Here is a 16,782-nt window from a genome sequence, read left to right on the forward strand (position 1 = left end):
TGTGATATATATATATATATATATATATATATGCCTTTTAATGAAGAATCTATATATTCTCCAAAAGCCTCACTACATTCATAGGTGGGTTTTGCAGGAGGGAAGTCAGTCATGGGAGTATGACATTCCTAAGTGGATTAGTCCATGGATTAATGTTTAGTAAATGTGATTTGGGAGGCAAAGCCCACTGGAGAGCATGGCTTACGAGAGGCGTGTCCTGCCAGGCCCAGCACTTCCCCTCATAGCTAGCTGCGCTCTGCTTCCTGCCTGCCGTGCCATGAACTGGTTTCGTGTTTTGTTTTGTTTTGTTTTGTTTTGTTTTTGCCATGTTGCACTTCATTGGAACCAGCTGACTATGGACTGAAATTTTTGCACACTAGAGCCAAAATATGCCTTTTCTTCTTTAACTTTAGGGTAGCGGGCATTTTTTTTTCCCCAACAACAATAAAGTAACTACTACAAATTTGTTACTGGGAGTGGGGTCCTTGTGTGGTGCTACCTGATCATGTAGCTCAGAAGCTTTTGAAACAGTGTAGGAGGAGTTTGAAAAGGTTTGAAGATTTGGGAAGGAGAAGAAGAGCTAGAATGCAGTGAGCTGAGTGTGGTGGGAGATTCTGATCAGAACTCAGAAATCACAATGGTGAAAGAAATGCAACCAGTAAAGTTCTGGCTCAGGAGGTTCCAATTGGCACTGCATCAGCCAGGGTTTTACTAGAGGAACAGATATAACACAGGATGTACAAATGTATAAGAAATCACGGCATTGCCTTGCAATGGTCAGATACAGAGTCAGATGAGGAAGCGTGAGAGGGCGTCTGCACACTGGAGACTGAAGAACTCAGTCCAAGGTCTGGAGCTCTGCAGTGTTCTGCACAAGTCTGTATCAGGAGGCTGATGGGTCTGCAATGTGAGGCTGAAGAGTCTACACCAGAAGCATCCAAGGCAGAGACTGAGGGGTCTGCACTGGAAGCCAGGAAAGGATGTCCAAGCTGCGCTCCTTCAAGGAAACGGAATGGTTCATCCTTCCTTAATCCCCCTTTATATCTTTCAAGTGATGAGTCACTGTCAGGTGGGGCCTCTACATGGAATTACTGAGCAGATTTAATTAAGCTTTTAACTTCTCAAGTTGACACAATTTGATCAACCATTACAGGGACCAAAGACTACATTGGCAGTTGGACTTCAAGTGATAAGAGTTACACTTTAGCAGAAAAGTTTTCTAAATTTTGTGTCTGTAGTGAGACACTAGGAGACTGAGATTATGGGTAGGAGGCTAATTAATCTGGCAGACAACACTTCATTACAGTCTAATGCTGAGTCAATGCCATGGATACTTTTGAGTGCTTACCTATCTCTACCTTGAGAATCAAGAACAAATGGCTTACGGTGATTATTTCAAATATTTTGAGTTGGGTCAGAAATGAAGCTCCAGGAAAGCTTGTGGCATGCAAAGATTGAGAAGAAGAGATCTTTTTTGCTGAAAAGGTTATCATTGCCATATGACAAGTACTTTGGACTAGAACAATGGAAAGAATGAGCTGATGGGATCACAGGAACAAGTTGAAACCCACTATTCAGATGATATCTGGCACATTTAGGGTGGTAGGGCTGTATGTGAAACCCAGTCTTTAAAGTCTCAAAAATATGAAGGTGAAAGACTGCTTTGAGAAGAGAGACCAAAGTACCGCCCTCTAGGGAATGGGAATTTGTCTCTCAGTGTTCAGTTCATCATGGTCTGCCATTCAGGCAGGCAGAGGCTTCTAAGATGCAGAACGACTCAGATATTTATTGCTCTAGCTGGCAGCAGACCTTGGCCTCATCCATAGGGCACGGTTTTACATACATCAAGAATGCCAGAGTTGTAGGGTCAGAAGGATTCCATCCACATTTCTAAAGAAGCGGTAGGAGCCCAGGCAGTATGCCTCTGAGAAGACAATATGTGAAGCTGTGACTGTAAAGCTGAAAGTGTAGAGAAGACCCAAGAAAGCTGTAGACTTCAGGGACATGGATCATCTGAGAAAAGCCACAAGAAGTAAACAAAGTAGCCCAAGAGAGAGACAATGAAAGCTATGACCACTACAAGTGATATAGGAGCAGGGGCACTGGAGCCCTCTGAAGCTCACAACTTGCCCTAGCTTGCCCTGGGGGTTAAACACAGGAATATGGGATATAATGTTTGCCTTGCTGGATTTTGGTCTTGATTTGGTCCTATTCTATTCTGTCTCCCCACTTTTCTCTTTTGGAATGGAAAGTTTTATCCTCTGCCATTGTATGTTGAAAGAGTTTAAATTTATTTTCTTCACAATGGCTTCCCACTCAGAAGAGTTTTTTCTGCCATGCTGGAGCAGTTAGGATTTGGGGAACTCTTCGAAATAGAATAAGTATATCTTGCAAAATGGGATGAGCATGAGGTTTTGGAGGATGAGGGACAGGACGTTACGGTTTATAACCAGATGTTCTCCAAAACCTCAAGCCCTCGTATGTAGGGCTGTGGAAAAGTGAGTGGGTCACGGAGGCATGGCACTCAGCAGGGGTCACTTGACAAGTCACACGGCTGGTGTGACTTGGGGAGAAGAAGCCTGGGAGGAGAGGTAGGTTGCTACAAGTGTGGCCCAGTAGGGTCTACGTCACTCCTCCTTCCTTGATCCCTCGCTGCTTCCTGCCTGGAATGTCATGAGTTCTTTCTTCTCTGCCTTCTTTTGACTATACTGCCCTGTCTCAGAGCCAGCTGACTATTGAGTGAAATTTGCACAGATTGTGACCTATGATAAATCTTTTCTCCTCAAATTTGTAAATATTAGGTTGTGTCCCAGTGACAAGAAAGTAATTAATTTTGTTCTACACCTAATGAAGTATATGTAATTATAAAAAGATTAATAAAAATATTGATTTCCCCAGAATACAAAAAAGTATTTCTAATCTTAAGTATCTACATTTTTACCAATTTCTTTTCATTTCAACTATACTTGGATCACACTGTTGTTACTCTGCATGTCCCAAATTTACACTAAGAGTTTTTCTTTTCTACAGTTGTGTTGAGTTTGCTTAGAGTGATCTTCCCAACTCTCCTCACACTAAAAATTAAGTTTTAGTCCTTAGATCTCAGACTTCCCATGAAAGAAAGGCTTTTCTCTTTTCACAATTCATTACTCTTTTCAACACGTTTTTAGTTTTTCTGACCTTGATGTCGTGTTCTGTACAGTAGATGTCTGCATGAAAGCAATTGTTCTGCATTCATTGTCCTAAAAATAATAGGAGGTTAGAACCATTTGAATCCTTCCTAAATGCCTGCTTATAAAATCCACTCACAGATGCTTGTTGAAAAGGTATTTTAAAAAAAAAAATCCAAATATTAAGTAGCACTTGTGATTCAGTTGATTTTATATTACTAACTAGATCATCAGTTTAGAAAAAGCTTCCAGAAACTCAAAACTTCACACAAGCATTCCTGGTACAACTCCCAAGTAAGAATGTGAAAGTGTAAACTTAGAGTAGCAGGTTAACAGTAGATCCTCTCAGCTTGTTAATGTTGTTAGAATGAGAATCACCTAAGATTTTCCCTTCACAATTTTAACACATAAAAACCAAAGAGCTCAGAACACCACTCCCTTAACGAAATTCCCAAGTAAAGCTGACAGAACAAAATTAAGATTTCATGATACATGACATTTACTATAGTAATCTTAGCCTACTTAGTAAATTATTCATAGCCAAAAAGTTTTCCCAAACATATATTTTAATAAGATTTAATAACTAGCCTATCCTTTCACTTGAATTTTTTATTAAGTACGCATTATTTACCAGGCATTGAATTTAGTTTAGAGTTTGCAATAAACACATTATTCTTATTGTCAAGAACTCATATTTTGGTAGGAGGTAGAATTATATGATACTTAAAAATACAGCTTTTGAGTTCAACTCCAAATATCTCCCAGAAAAAGAAAAATACAGACTTTGAGAGATGACATCGCATAATACAGGGACACACAAATAGTCATATTTGTTATGTCTCCTGAGCTGTAACACCAGCTACGTGCCCATCAGTGGATGCATGGATGAAGAAAATGTAGCATATACACACAATACATATTATTTACCTAGCAAGCAGAATGAAATTATGTAATTTGCAGGAAAATAGATGGAACTGAAGATCATCATAATAACTAAGCAAAACAAGATTCACCCATTTTTCTTTTTTCTTTCTGCATTTAATACAGGGTCTACAGGGTTTACAGGATCTCACTGCTTAGATTGGACTCGTAGTGATTCTCCTGCTTTCAGACACTCAAGCGCTGAGATTACAGGCCTGCGACCCCACGTCCAGTCTCAATCCCATCTCAACATGCCCCCGGGGCAGGGCCTGCACAGCACTCTGGGAATCAAGCCCTGGCTGCTGCTGCTGCCTCAACAGGTGCTTTAATCCACTGAGCTATTTGACCAGCCCCTCACCCATTTTTCTTAATGCGCTAAATTAAAAAATAACACAAAAGTACAACGGAGACTATGATATCTTCTCTGGTCCTCTTCACAGAATGCTCTAGTTCTTGTTGTTGAGATTGTTCATTTCCTTGGTATTCCAAAGTATTTAATTTTTCTTGTTGTTATTCTGAAAAGTGTTTTCTCCTAATTTCCTTGTTGGTGGGCTTTCTCCTGGTGCAGGAAATGCTATTGATTTTTGTTTATTGACTCTTATGTTTTGCTAGGGCACCAATTTTGGGTGTTAACTCTAGGGGCCTTCTGGTACATTATTTTGGTCTTTTATGAGGAGGCTCATGCATCTGCAAATATCATGACTTAAATGCTTCCTCTCCTATGTCCCTTTTTATTTCCTTCCTTTGCTTGAGTGTTCTCGCCAATGGTTCAAAAACTATTGAGCAGAGGTGATAGTGAATGCCACCATCAGACTGAAGCCCACAGGGTCCCCATCGGTCACAGCTGCCGGCCAGTCCACTGTGGCAATGTCCCCGTGGCAGGCCCTGCGTCAACAGCAGTGAACTTGCTTTGGCAGAGTCAGGCTCTGTCCTGAAAGGTACCAGCAAAGAGCTGTGGAAAAAAGTATTTATACTGGCCTCTTCCCTTCTCCGTGTGGCAGTCCATTTCTTCAACTTCCACATAGCTTATAACGGTCCTGGGAGTTTCTTCCTGATTCCAAGAAGGCTAATTCTCTCCCTTGATTCTTCAAGGGAGATTCCAAATCTTAGAGTGGCTGAGCTGCTGCCAGTTACAACTTTGCCATTTTCCCTCTTGACTCTATTTCTTTATCTGCAAAATGAGTTCATTACCTGATTTGGTTACTGTGAGAATCAAGTAAGCTAATAAAGAAAAATATGTAACATACTGCAACCAATGTGTGGAGTATAGTAAGTGCTCTCTAATTATTAGAACAATTTCTATGCAGAATGAAAAGTGCTCTGAGCAAGGAATACAAAATGTACTGTGCAAATGTTAAAGGGCAAGGAATTCAGAGTGTCAAAGAGAATGGAGAAGGATTGGAAAGTAAGACTTGAAAGATTAGTAGGAATTTTCCAGACAACAATACTGAAAAATTGGTATTGCAGACTAAGGCAACACTCTTAATAAAGCATAATCAAGAAACCCGTCTCACATCAAGGCTAGAACAGAAAGTGTATGGAGAACAGACCATAACATGGCAGAAGGATCCACCAACATTCAGAAGGGAGAGCTTGCACAAATGTCCATTCTACTCTTCCTTGGCACTGCCTATGGAGGTGGCAACCATCTCCCACTTGGCACCATGACAGCCCTCAGACCCCTTGTGAAGCCCAAGACCATCAAAAAGAGGTCCAAGAACTTCATCCAGCACCAGTCAGACAGATATGTCAAAATTAAGCGCAACTGGCAGAAACCCAGAGGCATCGACAACAGGGTGTGAAGGAGGTTTAAAGGCCAGATCTTGATGCCCAACATAGGTTATGGAAGTAACAAAAAGGCAAAGCACATGCTGCCCGGCGGCTTCCGGAAGTTCCTGGTGCACAATGTGAAGGAGCTGGAGGTGCTACTGATGTGCAACAAGTCTTACTGTGCAGAGATTGCTCACAACGTCTCCTCTAAGAACCGCAAGGCCATCGTGGAAAGAGCAGCCCAGCTAGCCATCCGAACCGCCAATCCCAATGCCAGGCTGCCCAGCAAAAACAAAACAAAACAAAAACCAAGTAGACAGCCTGTGTACGTGTTTATTTGTGCTTCAGTAAAATCTCAAAAAATGCTTAAAATTAATTTCCATTCTACAAGATGTATATGTGACAGTTTCTAAAACGAACCTTATAGAGCTGAAATAATACATGAGAGGGAAACTTGGGAAGTCACTCACCCCAAGTACTCTAGGTCATAAAGGAGCAGACTTTGACCTTAGCTACAGATGACAGATGAGGAAGAATAAAAACGATGCACTGATTGCTCTTGGAGACAGAGATACTGCCGTAGCATCATAGCAGAAGGATGTTACGCAAATGGGCCATGCCTCTCTGCAGGCTAGGATGAAGACCTACATACAAAGATAACATGGCCATCAACTGGATCACATCAGAAACAGGGAAAGAAGTTAGACCATTAATGTTAGCACGGTTCTGAATGGTTTGCAAAATGGATATTTGCTTAAGCAATACGCTTTATACAAGACTTGAGATCTCTTTTTGGACAGGTATTTTAATATTACAAGGACTAAAGTATTAACTAAAATTATTCATGGTTAAAAAAAAGAAAAAAGTAATATTGATTCCATGGAGAAGAATTATTTTAAAGAATGAACAAATCCTGAAATTCTATTCAGTTTTCTGTTGGATGTGCATTTAGGGTCCTTTTATTGATTGAGAGTTTGTTCTGTAAGAAAGAGCCTGACTATTGTGCCCTTAAGATTTTGTTTTCTTTTTCTGGTTCTCACACTAAGGAGACAGTATGCTCTTTTCATGTGTGGGTCTGATTTATTTCACTTAAGAGTATGCTCTCTAGTTGCGTCCATTTACCTATAAAAGCCTCAGATTTATCTGGGAAAAAGCAATGAATCTATTGAAAAGAAAGGAGTTACTGAGTTGAGGAGAAGGGCAGGAGAGGGAGTGGGAGAAAGAGGTATCTGTGTATATAAGCAGGATGATTTGGACAACTCTACTACTGGTCAGTGGAAAGGAGCAGTTAATGCTTAATGCTTCCTTTGTCTTGACTCATGTTTTCAATTGTTTGTCCTTTGTCTTGTCTTAATTTCTTATATATTTCTTTCTTCTTCCAATTTTGCATGCATATATCTGTTAATATGAAATAGTTGGAAGACAACACTATGCATTACAACAAATACAGTGAAATTCATATTATTTTAAGTGAAATTCTGTATCACTTGTATTTTTTTGTTTTAATACTATTTTATACTCTTTAAAAATTAAAAAAAAAAATTTAAAAGTTTGACTTTAGTGACTTGCCACTACCAACCTGCAAGGAAAGAGGTGCATATCTAAAGAGAAGTTAAATTCAGATTTTTCACTTCTGTATAAAATGTTTATTAAAAAAATAAATTATACGAATGTTCTTTTCATGTGTACCATCTAATATGTAAAATACAACTGTATCACTGACCTCATAAAACATGACAACAGAAATCTGCAAAAGAAGCCAGCACTTGTTTCAAAAGTTCGTGATTACTGTTGGACATGTAGAGCCAGAAACCCCAAGCTTTCTATCTCAGGTCACATAACTATATTCTATGTTAGCTTCATTTTATCTGTTTCTAGATAAAAATAAAATGATAATGTTGGAAAGGTGAACTGGACTAGATGACTAATACAATTTACAGCAAAAATGTTTAGGGAATTATTTTTCTTTTCCTAAAATTTCAACTGAATAGTTTAGTTTCCATTGAAGATAAAATATGACAGTATCTTGGTTGTGATGAAAATTGAAATAGAAAAGACAAAATTTGGAGGTGAAATTTTTTGTGTCCTACTAGCAGTGCACAGATTTCTGTGGAGAAAGAGGATGATTTATTATGTCAAGAAGTGTTCGGTCCAGAATACACTTGTAGTTTTTAATGTGAATATCTAAGTTATTAACGTACAAAATGCTGTCATACTCCATTAACTCAAGATGAAACTATACTTGTCAAAGTACAAGTATATATTAAAAGAATAATTGCACTTAGCTTCCAAATATTTGTGATATAGGTAATGTTGGGAAAAGAAAACAAAACTTCTACATGTGACAGATTACCATTTGTCTCCTTGCTACCCTAAAATTTAAAAATATCTCAGACTCTTAAGAACTATTTTATATAAATTTTTCTTTCTTTCATATTGAATTATTTTTGCCAACGAATCCTAAACATTTTGTTTCTATTTTGTCTAAAGTCAATTCAGAATTTGTGATGGAACTATTCATTTATTAGAGTAAAAGTTGTTATATAAAATTACTAGAATTGTAAGTAATGATAATAAAGCATCCAAAATAGTATGGAAATATATTCTATAAATATAAAAGGACAGATAGAAATTCAAGCTCTAATAGTGCTCTAATTTTTAAGTTCTAAAATGGTTTCTTGTTTGGTCTGAAATTGTGTAAGGAGGCTTTTTATGGATGCTACCCTTGTGCTCAAACCACGAAGATTTGAAATTTAGAGCACATAGGTTTTATTAGCTTATAAAACAATTAAAAGAATCAAAAAATTACACAAACTTTATTTTATAAAATTATTTGTCAAAGACTCTATGCTGAAGAAGGGGAAGACTGTTCTTGTAAGATTATTTGGGTGCAAGTACTTACACATTTAACTAAATGTGTGCTTCAGTAAGCAAAATGTGTTCCGATGTACATTAGGTTTGTCAGTATTTGCAGTGAACGGATTTTCAGAGAAAACATATGGTCTACAATAGTGATTGCTAAACTTCCTAATTTCAGAGGACTTTACTCTCCAAAAATACCTAATGCCTGGAAGTAAGTAGGTAGTATTGTTGATATTTGTCATATTAAAAAATTAAAATTCAGAAAAATTCAAATATTTAGTTATCTTGAAGTGACCTAATCTCCTGACAAGACCAATAGTTCAACCTTAAATTTGTGTATTTGATAATAAAAGTTTTCAGTGAGAAAGACAGCATGATTTTACAATTCAAAAAACTGTATAGTGTATTTTAAACTTAATAGAGGGTACTTGGCTTTTCATTTCTACAAATATGTTGAGTCTTTTGTGAAACTAATATGCCTGGTAGGCTAAGGAAAACTCTCCTATATTCATGAGTGAGAGCGGTGAGGGCAATTCTAGTTCTATATGTTTTTATATTTAAATAAATACATAATGCATTTATATACACAATAAATAATAGATGCATAAACAAATTTTACATAAATATATATATAACATGTACATAAAATTTTGAACTCCATTTAAATACCATAGTCAGATATAGCTATCTCTATCTCTGTCTCTGTCTCTATCTCTATCTCTTTCTCTATCTCTATCTCTATCTCTGTCTCTGTCTCTGTCTCTATCTCTATCTCTATCTCTGTCTCTGTCTCTATCTCTATCTCTTTCTCTATATCTCTATCTCTATCTCTATCTCTATCTCTTTCTCTATCTCTATCTCTATCTCTATCTCTATCTCTACCTCTACCTCTACCTCTACCTCTACCTCTACCTCTACCTCTACCTCTATCTCTATATCTCTATATCTGAAGCAATAAACATGTGAAAGGCTTGTAAGTCCTGCAGTGGACTTGGACATTATGACTGCTGTTGTCTTCAAAGAGAATAAATTAAATTTGTAAAGAATTTTAGTAACAAAAATAAAAATTTTTCAATCACTGCAGCAATTTTACAATAGTAATATGATATTGAAGTTAATTTATAAGGGTGACTTCATTATACAACAATCAATATATGTAAGAAATTGATATAAGTATGAAGTTTATACCTATTATAATTATTTAGCTCATATAATTTCAAAGTTCAGATACTTAGTATAAAATATCCATCTATAGTAGCTGTGATAAACACAAGTGTGTTTTACTTTTATACATTTTATTTTGCTGAGCATTTTAAAAGTTACTTTGTATCCTCAGAAGTTAAGCATAATTCAAGAAGTATGAATTGACAAATGTACGACTCAGGTGACAATTATTTATCTCTTAAAGAAATATGAAGACATCTTACTTTGAAAATACACTGAGATTGTGAATTCCACGCACAGGACACACACACACACACACACACACACACACTCACACACACACAATTTAGCTCTTATTTGTGAGAATATTGAGACATTTTCCCTAACTGAGTCAACCAGAGATATAGGGTTCTGTCCTCCATCCATCCAAGATAGAAATGTGATAATAGGTCAGTGTTTTTTTTATCAATCACATTACTGTCCAGTATGTACAGATAAGATGGGATGGAGTAAATCATAAAGCAAAGTCCTTTTGACAGGAAAAATCTGTAGATTTGGATGGGAAGAGTTTTTGTTTTCCATAATATTTTCAGCTCCCTTTAAAATCCCATGTCAAGAAAAACCTTCACTCCTAAGGGAACGTGTGAGTAGCCTTTTGGGTGAAGAACGGCAGGAGCTATGGCGAGCCTAGGACTAGAACATTTGAGGAAGAGAAAATTTCATGTGTAAAAGATCTGAGGCTGACTTGAGCTTTGAGTATCTCAGGAAGAGCTTGGAGAACACTTTTCCTGAGTGAAATTGGGCAATGGGGGAGAAAAAGTGAGTGAAGGGCATGTGACAGAGAAGGAAAGCGAGACAGGCTAATGTAGGTCAATGTATATTGGGAATGAATGAGTTTGGGAAAGACTGCAAAGTTATAAACAGAGTAGAAATAATAGCACATATTTCCATTAGAATGTGCCAGGCACTATTTTAAGTGTTTAATTATGCTGCTTCAGTTCCCATAAAAATAAAACACTATGAAGTAGGCACATAAAATATCACAATGTTTTACACAGAAATTATTATCTTTCTAAGACACCTCTAGTCAAAGACATTTTCTAGGCGTGACCATCCTTTGCTAACTAAAGTTGATTTTCTTTTTTACTAATACTACAAATATAAGTTGTAATCCAAAGGCTCGCCGTGATTGTAACATTGAGGATAGGTAGCAGTAGAGCAAGACAGGAAGCATAGAGATGCCTTGGGAAATGGAGACTACCCAAAACTGGGGGAAACTTGGAAAATTAAGAGAGATAAACAGGTCTGTGTATATTTCTCCTGGATTCCTGTCAGTTTGTGACCCAGTGATGGTAACTGCTTTTGATAGCATTTGGCAGACCTAGGAGTGAAGATTCCAGTGGGTGGCAGCTCAGACCGAACACCAGACGACACCGTGGGATCGTAGTGAACATAAGCAATTAGTCAAAAGCACGTTCATACAAAGTTGCCTACTGCGCAATGCCCTCACCGTGGGAACCAGGATCTCTGATGAAGCAGGGTAAGTAGGTCAACAGCTAACAGCACTTCCACGAAACTGACCAGGAAACATGCTCAGATGAGGCACAGCCACTAAATAGCACACCACTGATTCTGGTAGTGTAGGATTTTACCCTAACTGTCTCACCCTTTGAAGACTGAATTACCTGAAAAATTCCATCACTGATTTTATACTTACTGGGGCTGGGGGATGGATTTCTACATCTACGACTGAGAAATTCTTCAAGCATTGCCCAAAAGAGTTAACCAAGCTACACGAAGTTGATCTAATGGTCATGACTGGAGACAGATGGGGTCAAAGGAGAACACAGAGTAGGTAACATATATGAACTTAGTGACTTAGAATATTATTCTCAGCATCTAGACAGGTTTGTAAATGGTGGGGGCAATCGATAAGAGACCCAGATGTTCCAGAGATTTATTTTTTATGAAATTAACTCAGCCAAGCTGTCCTCAGAAAAATGCAAGAGGTTTTTGTTTTTTGGTTTTTGGTTTTCTTTTCTTGAGTTAAGAATGCTGGCAAGTCGACAGGAACCCCGCAGCCAAGAATTCAGACTGCCATCCGCAGCTGTGCCAGGGTTAAAGTCATTGTCTGTCCTCGGGCCATTCATTCAGCTGTTTTTGAAATCTCATTTTTCTCACAGATAAATAGAGTGCTCACTACTTATTCATGTTCCCTTTGAGATTCTTCAGATAATTTGCAATTTAATGAGAAGTATGGGCAAGACGTTATCACCTCCTCTCTGCAAATTTAATCTTCTTTCTCTTTACTTCCCAAACTCAAACATAACATTCTAAGACTTCCTTGACTATTCACGATCTTTCCCTTTTCCAGTTCCTCACAAGTTTGTCATTTGGCACTGAGTGCTGCCTTCACTTCAGTGCGGCTAATCCCGTTATGCGCATGTCCTGTCTGCCAGACTAACTGGGGAGCCTAGAAGGCCAGCCAGGACGCCGTACTCCTTTCCTTGTGCATCCGGTGACCAGGGAAGTGCTGCGTAGGAAGCAGGCGCCTGCTGAGTAGTCGACGGTGACAGTGACGACTGCAGGAGCCGGCTGAGTAGTCGACGGTGACAGGGACGACTGCAGGAGCAGCAGCAGCTTACGGCCGCCGCGCGGTGCCAGTCGCATGGCGTAAGGACACATGTTCCCCCTTGGGAAACTTGCAAGGCGCTCTTCGTGATACAGATTTAGAAATCAGGTACCTGAGGTGCAGACAACCTGAGTAACACTTTAAAACCAGAGAGATTTTGACTGAAAAGTGATAAAACACACACACACACACACACACACACAAAAAAAAAAAAAACCCCACAGCCTTCAAATCTCCTAAGCAATGTGATAGGGCAGAAGAAGCGTCAGTTTAGGTATCGCTATGTGGGATCCGCATACCATGTGCTCAACCTGCGCTTTTCCCCAGTCGTCCCGCCCTCACTCCCCGGAGCTGCGCGTCCCTCCGAGGACGCAGCCCTCCTCCTCACCCTAACCCTAACCCTAACCCTAACCCTAACCCTAACCCTAACCCTAACCCTAACCCTCACCCTAACCCTAACCCTAACCCTAACCCTAACCCTAACCCTAACCCTAACCCTAACCCGTCAGCACATCCACCCAGCAGCCTTCCGACTCACCCAGTTATCGCTGAATTTGTCCATTCGTTGTCCTCCGCAACTGTACGTTAAACTACTGTGAACAATCCATTCATGGAACTATCTATTCACCTAGGCAACTGCTGCATGATGCACCTACTTATTTTCTTATTTCAAGTGTATATTAAAACAATTATAGTTCTGTTCATTTATTATTTAGTCACCCACTTATTCATGTGTTAATTCATTATTTATCCATTCATTCTCTCAATTATTCATGTGTTTATTAACAATACATTAATTCTTCCCCATTATGAGAGTCCTCTGTGCTTAGCGGATCCTTATTGACACATGGCATATGAAAACAAGTGGGCCATTCTCTGTCCTACAGTATTTCACAGTCTGATTGAAATAATTTAAAAACACCAATAGATAACAAAGGATAAAACTAACTGTGTTGTATGGAATGGTTCAATAAATGTCCCTTCAAGATGGTGACACACAAGTGAAGCTTAAAAGAAAGAGACGAGATGATAGACGAGAAAAATCAAAGTACTTAATTCATTACATGAAGCTACAGGATACATCTGCTGTTCCCCAATATCCACCATGTCAGTCTCACTAATAGGATGAAACAACTAATAGGTAGGTAAGAAATTGATGGAAATCAAGCATTTATTTTTCTAGAATCTATCACCAGAAGGTATATATATATATATATATAGAGAGAGAGAGAGAGAGCGAGAGAGAGCGAGAGAGAGCGAGAGAGAGAGAGAGAGAGCGAGAGAGAGAGCGAGAGAGAGAGAGAGAGCGAGAGCGAGAGAGCGCCATTTAGACAAGGCTTGGTAACTGACCATGAGCAGAAGTGAGGTATGAAACAATCTTGCCTTTCCTTGTATCCTTGTATCTCTTTCTGTCTGGAATATAATTATGTGACTCAAGCATCATGGGACATGCGGACAAAAGCAACTGCTGAGGATAATACAAGACACAGATACAAATTTCAGGATGCCTAAAGGCTCTGCGTCGGTTAACTTCTTTTGTTGTCCTTTTATCCAGGACTAAATGTAATTATTAAGGTGTGCTTTTGTGGCATGCAAATCTATGTGCTAAACTACTTGTGCTTCAGTTCTTTAAAATAGAATGTTTTAGTGACAAAATAAGAACTAGCCGACCTTCCCTTTAGGAGTGAGGGAGGACGTGCAGGCACACACTTCACCTTGCGGAAGGGCGGTGACTTTTAGTACGTGGTGGCAAAACGTGTCCTAACTCTGTGAAGACAACACGTTTCTGAGTCCGTTGACTTAGGAAATGATTGGAAAATTTCAGAATCTTGGTCTGTATTAAATTCTTCTTCTATCTGTTAGTAATAGTCCCTGACAGGCGAATGATTCAGGGCTTCAGTGAAAGAGTTTTTGCCTACTGAATATTATGAAGGTCTGCAGAAGGATGAGCTCTGTATGTGCAGTGTGTAATCCAAGTTGAGTGAGAAGCTATTAATTTGGGCCCTAATGCATTGCAAAATGAATTCATTTTGTTTCTTAAATTGAAGAATCAATGTTTAAAAAATCTCAGAAAAGTATTGTAAGCAGGGAGAGCAATAGGACAGCAAATTTGTTTTCATTGAAATTTGGTATCTAGATATTGGAGACAGAAACATGAAAGCAAAGAGGCGCCTCCCAGCCACCTGCTGCCGTACAAAGACAGCCGCCACCTTTGTTATCTCCTTTCTTTTTCAGGAGAACAACAGTAGGGTGTGCAGGACTTACAGAGATTTTAAAACAAATTTTTAAGCTTACTACTATTTTTATCTACATTTTTAGGGTATTACAATAGAATATGCAGTGTTCCCAGCCTAGCAAAAAGAAGCCATGCAAAAAGAAAGCTAGTAAATTGTAGTCAGCCCGTCTAAGTGCTATAGCTACAAGGCAACCAGCTGGCTGAGATTTTACAGATAAACAGATACCTGCAGGGAGGAGTGAGATGCGGTGATTGTAGAAAGTTTTTGATTTACAGTAAATAAGGGATCCAAGAAGCTAAGAACGAACAAAATAGATATAAAATTATCTTTTGTAGGCACACTTTTCTCAAATTCCTGAGAACAAGATGCAAGAGAGAACAATCCAGTGGACAGGTAGGACACGAACTTGTAGTAGACTTCCAGGGGGTGTGATGCATAATTCAGTAGCTTTGATTTTGGGCCACACATAAACAAAACTGCCACTCTGGGAGTGAAAAAAAGAGAAGTTCTTTAAAAAAGCTAAAGAACAAAGTAAAAATAAAGTCAAGTTAAATATAGTAGAAAAGGAATTAGAACAATGAAAGACTTCTCTACAGGAGACACATAAACCGAAAGATACTAACGTGACATGTTTAAAATGTTGAAATAAAAGGAATAAAATTGATTTTACACTTGATCTTAGCCAGAAAGCTGAGAAGCAATAAAAAAATTAATTTTAAAATGTTCAGTTAACCCAAGAACAGTCAGAACAAGAAGAAAAATTAAATAAAGAATGTATCAGGGGCCAGGGAGATGGCTCAGTAGAATAAGGGCTTTCCCAGCAAGCACAAGAGCCTGAGCTCAATCCCCAGTTCCACCAAAAAAAAAAAAAAAAAAAAGTATCAAACAAACACATCAGCACCACATGTCATGCCAGCACCAGGCCTGCCCCTGGTGCACTGAGCTGGTCACGTAGCCAGACCACGGTGGTGCACACCTGTAATCATAGCCCAGGGGAAGCTGAGACAGGAGGATCACTATGAATCCCTGCTGCATAGTGAGACCCTGTACCAAATACATAAAGGAAACAAACCCATACACATAATGCTTAGTAGATTTTAATCCCAACGCAATAACATCATACAGTGTGGGTATTCTCTACACAACTATGCTGACACATCGAGTACAAAATAAAGCATGCAGCTATATGCCGTGCTCCAGGGAGCTACTTATTGCAGTTGAGGCTACCCTAACTGAGTACCAAGCCTGGGCGGTGTTTACACAGCCTGGCAGGCTGAGAACAGGGTAGCAGGGTGGCAGCAAGATGGGGTTCCAATGAAGGTTGTCTTCCCAGGAGGCAGACTTCTTATGCTTTTCTTGCATTTCCAACTCGATAGCCTGGCATCTTCTTATGAATATGCTGACTCACAAAAGCCTCCTCCTCAGGGTCCAAAGAGCCCATCCCAATGTATTACGTGCTGAAATTCAGGTGGAAGCACATTAATTGGCAGATACAGAAACACTGGCTCCACTATACCACTTTAAATACAAAGCCTTACACATTGTAAAAGTAAAAGGGTGGAATAAAATGCAATCTAATTTAACCAAAAGAAAGTTCAAGAGGCTGCATTATTTTCAGATAAAATATAATTCAGAACAAGAAATAATATCCAGAATAAAATGTAACATGATAGAGTCATTTCTTCCAAGAGCATTTTTTAAAATTTTTAATTTTGTATGCATAGAACATCATGGCCTTCACATACTTAAGTCAAAATCTGTTAGTACTGAAAGGATACTTATACTAATCTACAAGCATATAAATTTTGGAGACATTAGTAATTCTTGGTAACTAATAGAAGACAAAAAAGAAATAAAAAAATTTATAGAAGATCTCAAAGTCAGTAGCCATCAGTTTGACTTATTTGGCATTTGAGTGGAAATTGTTATTCATATATTCATACATATGTACAGAGCCACATACACACACATACATATGTACAGAGCCACATACACACATACATGCATATGTACAGAGCCACATACA

At 38.6% G+C, this 16,782-nt stretch overlaps 1 protein-coding gene and 1 pseudogene across 1 annotated transcript in view; one reads left to right on the forward strand and one right to left on the reverse strand.

Moving 5' to 3' along the window:
- Grm5 (glutamate metabotropic receptor 5) overlaps positions 1-16,782 on the reverse strand; it is a 585,509-nt gene that overhangs the window by 455,830 nt on the left and 112,897 nt on the right. The gene's annotated exons all lie outside the window — the stretch shown is intronic.
- On the forward strand, positions 5,756-10,578 carry LOC105741141 (annotated as a pseudogene).

This window comes from Octodon degus, unplaced genomic scaffold, assembly GCF_000260255.1.
Source record: "Octodon degus isolate 3935 unplaced genomic scaffold, OctDeg1.0 scaffold00306, whole genome shotgun sequence".
NCBI classification, from domain to species: domain Eukaryota; kingdom Metazoa; phylum Chordata; class Mammalia; order Rodentia; family Octodontidae; genus Octodon; species Octodon degus.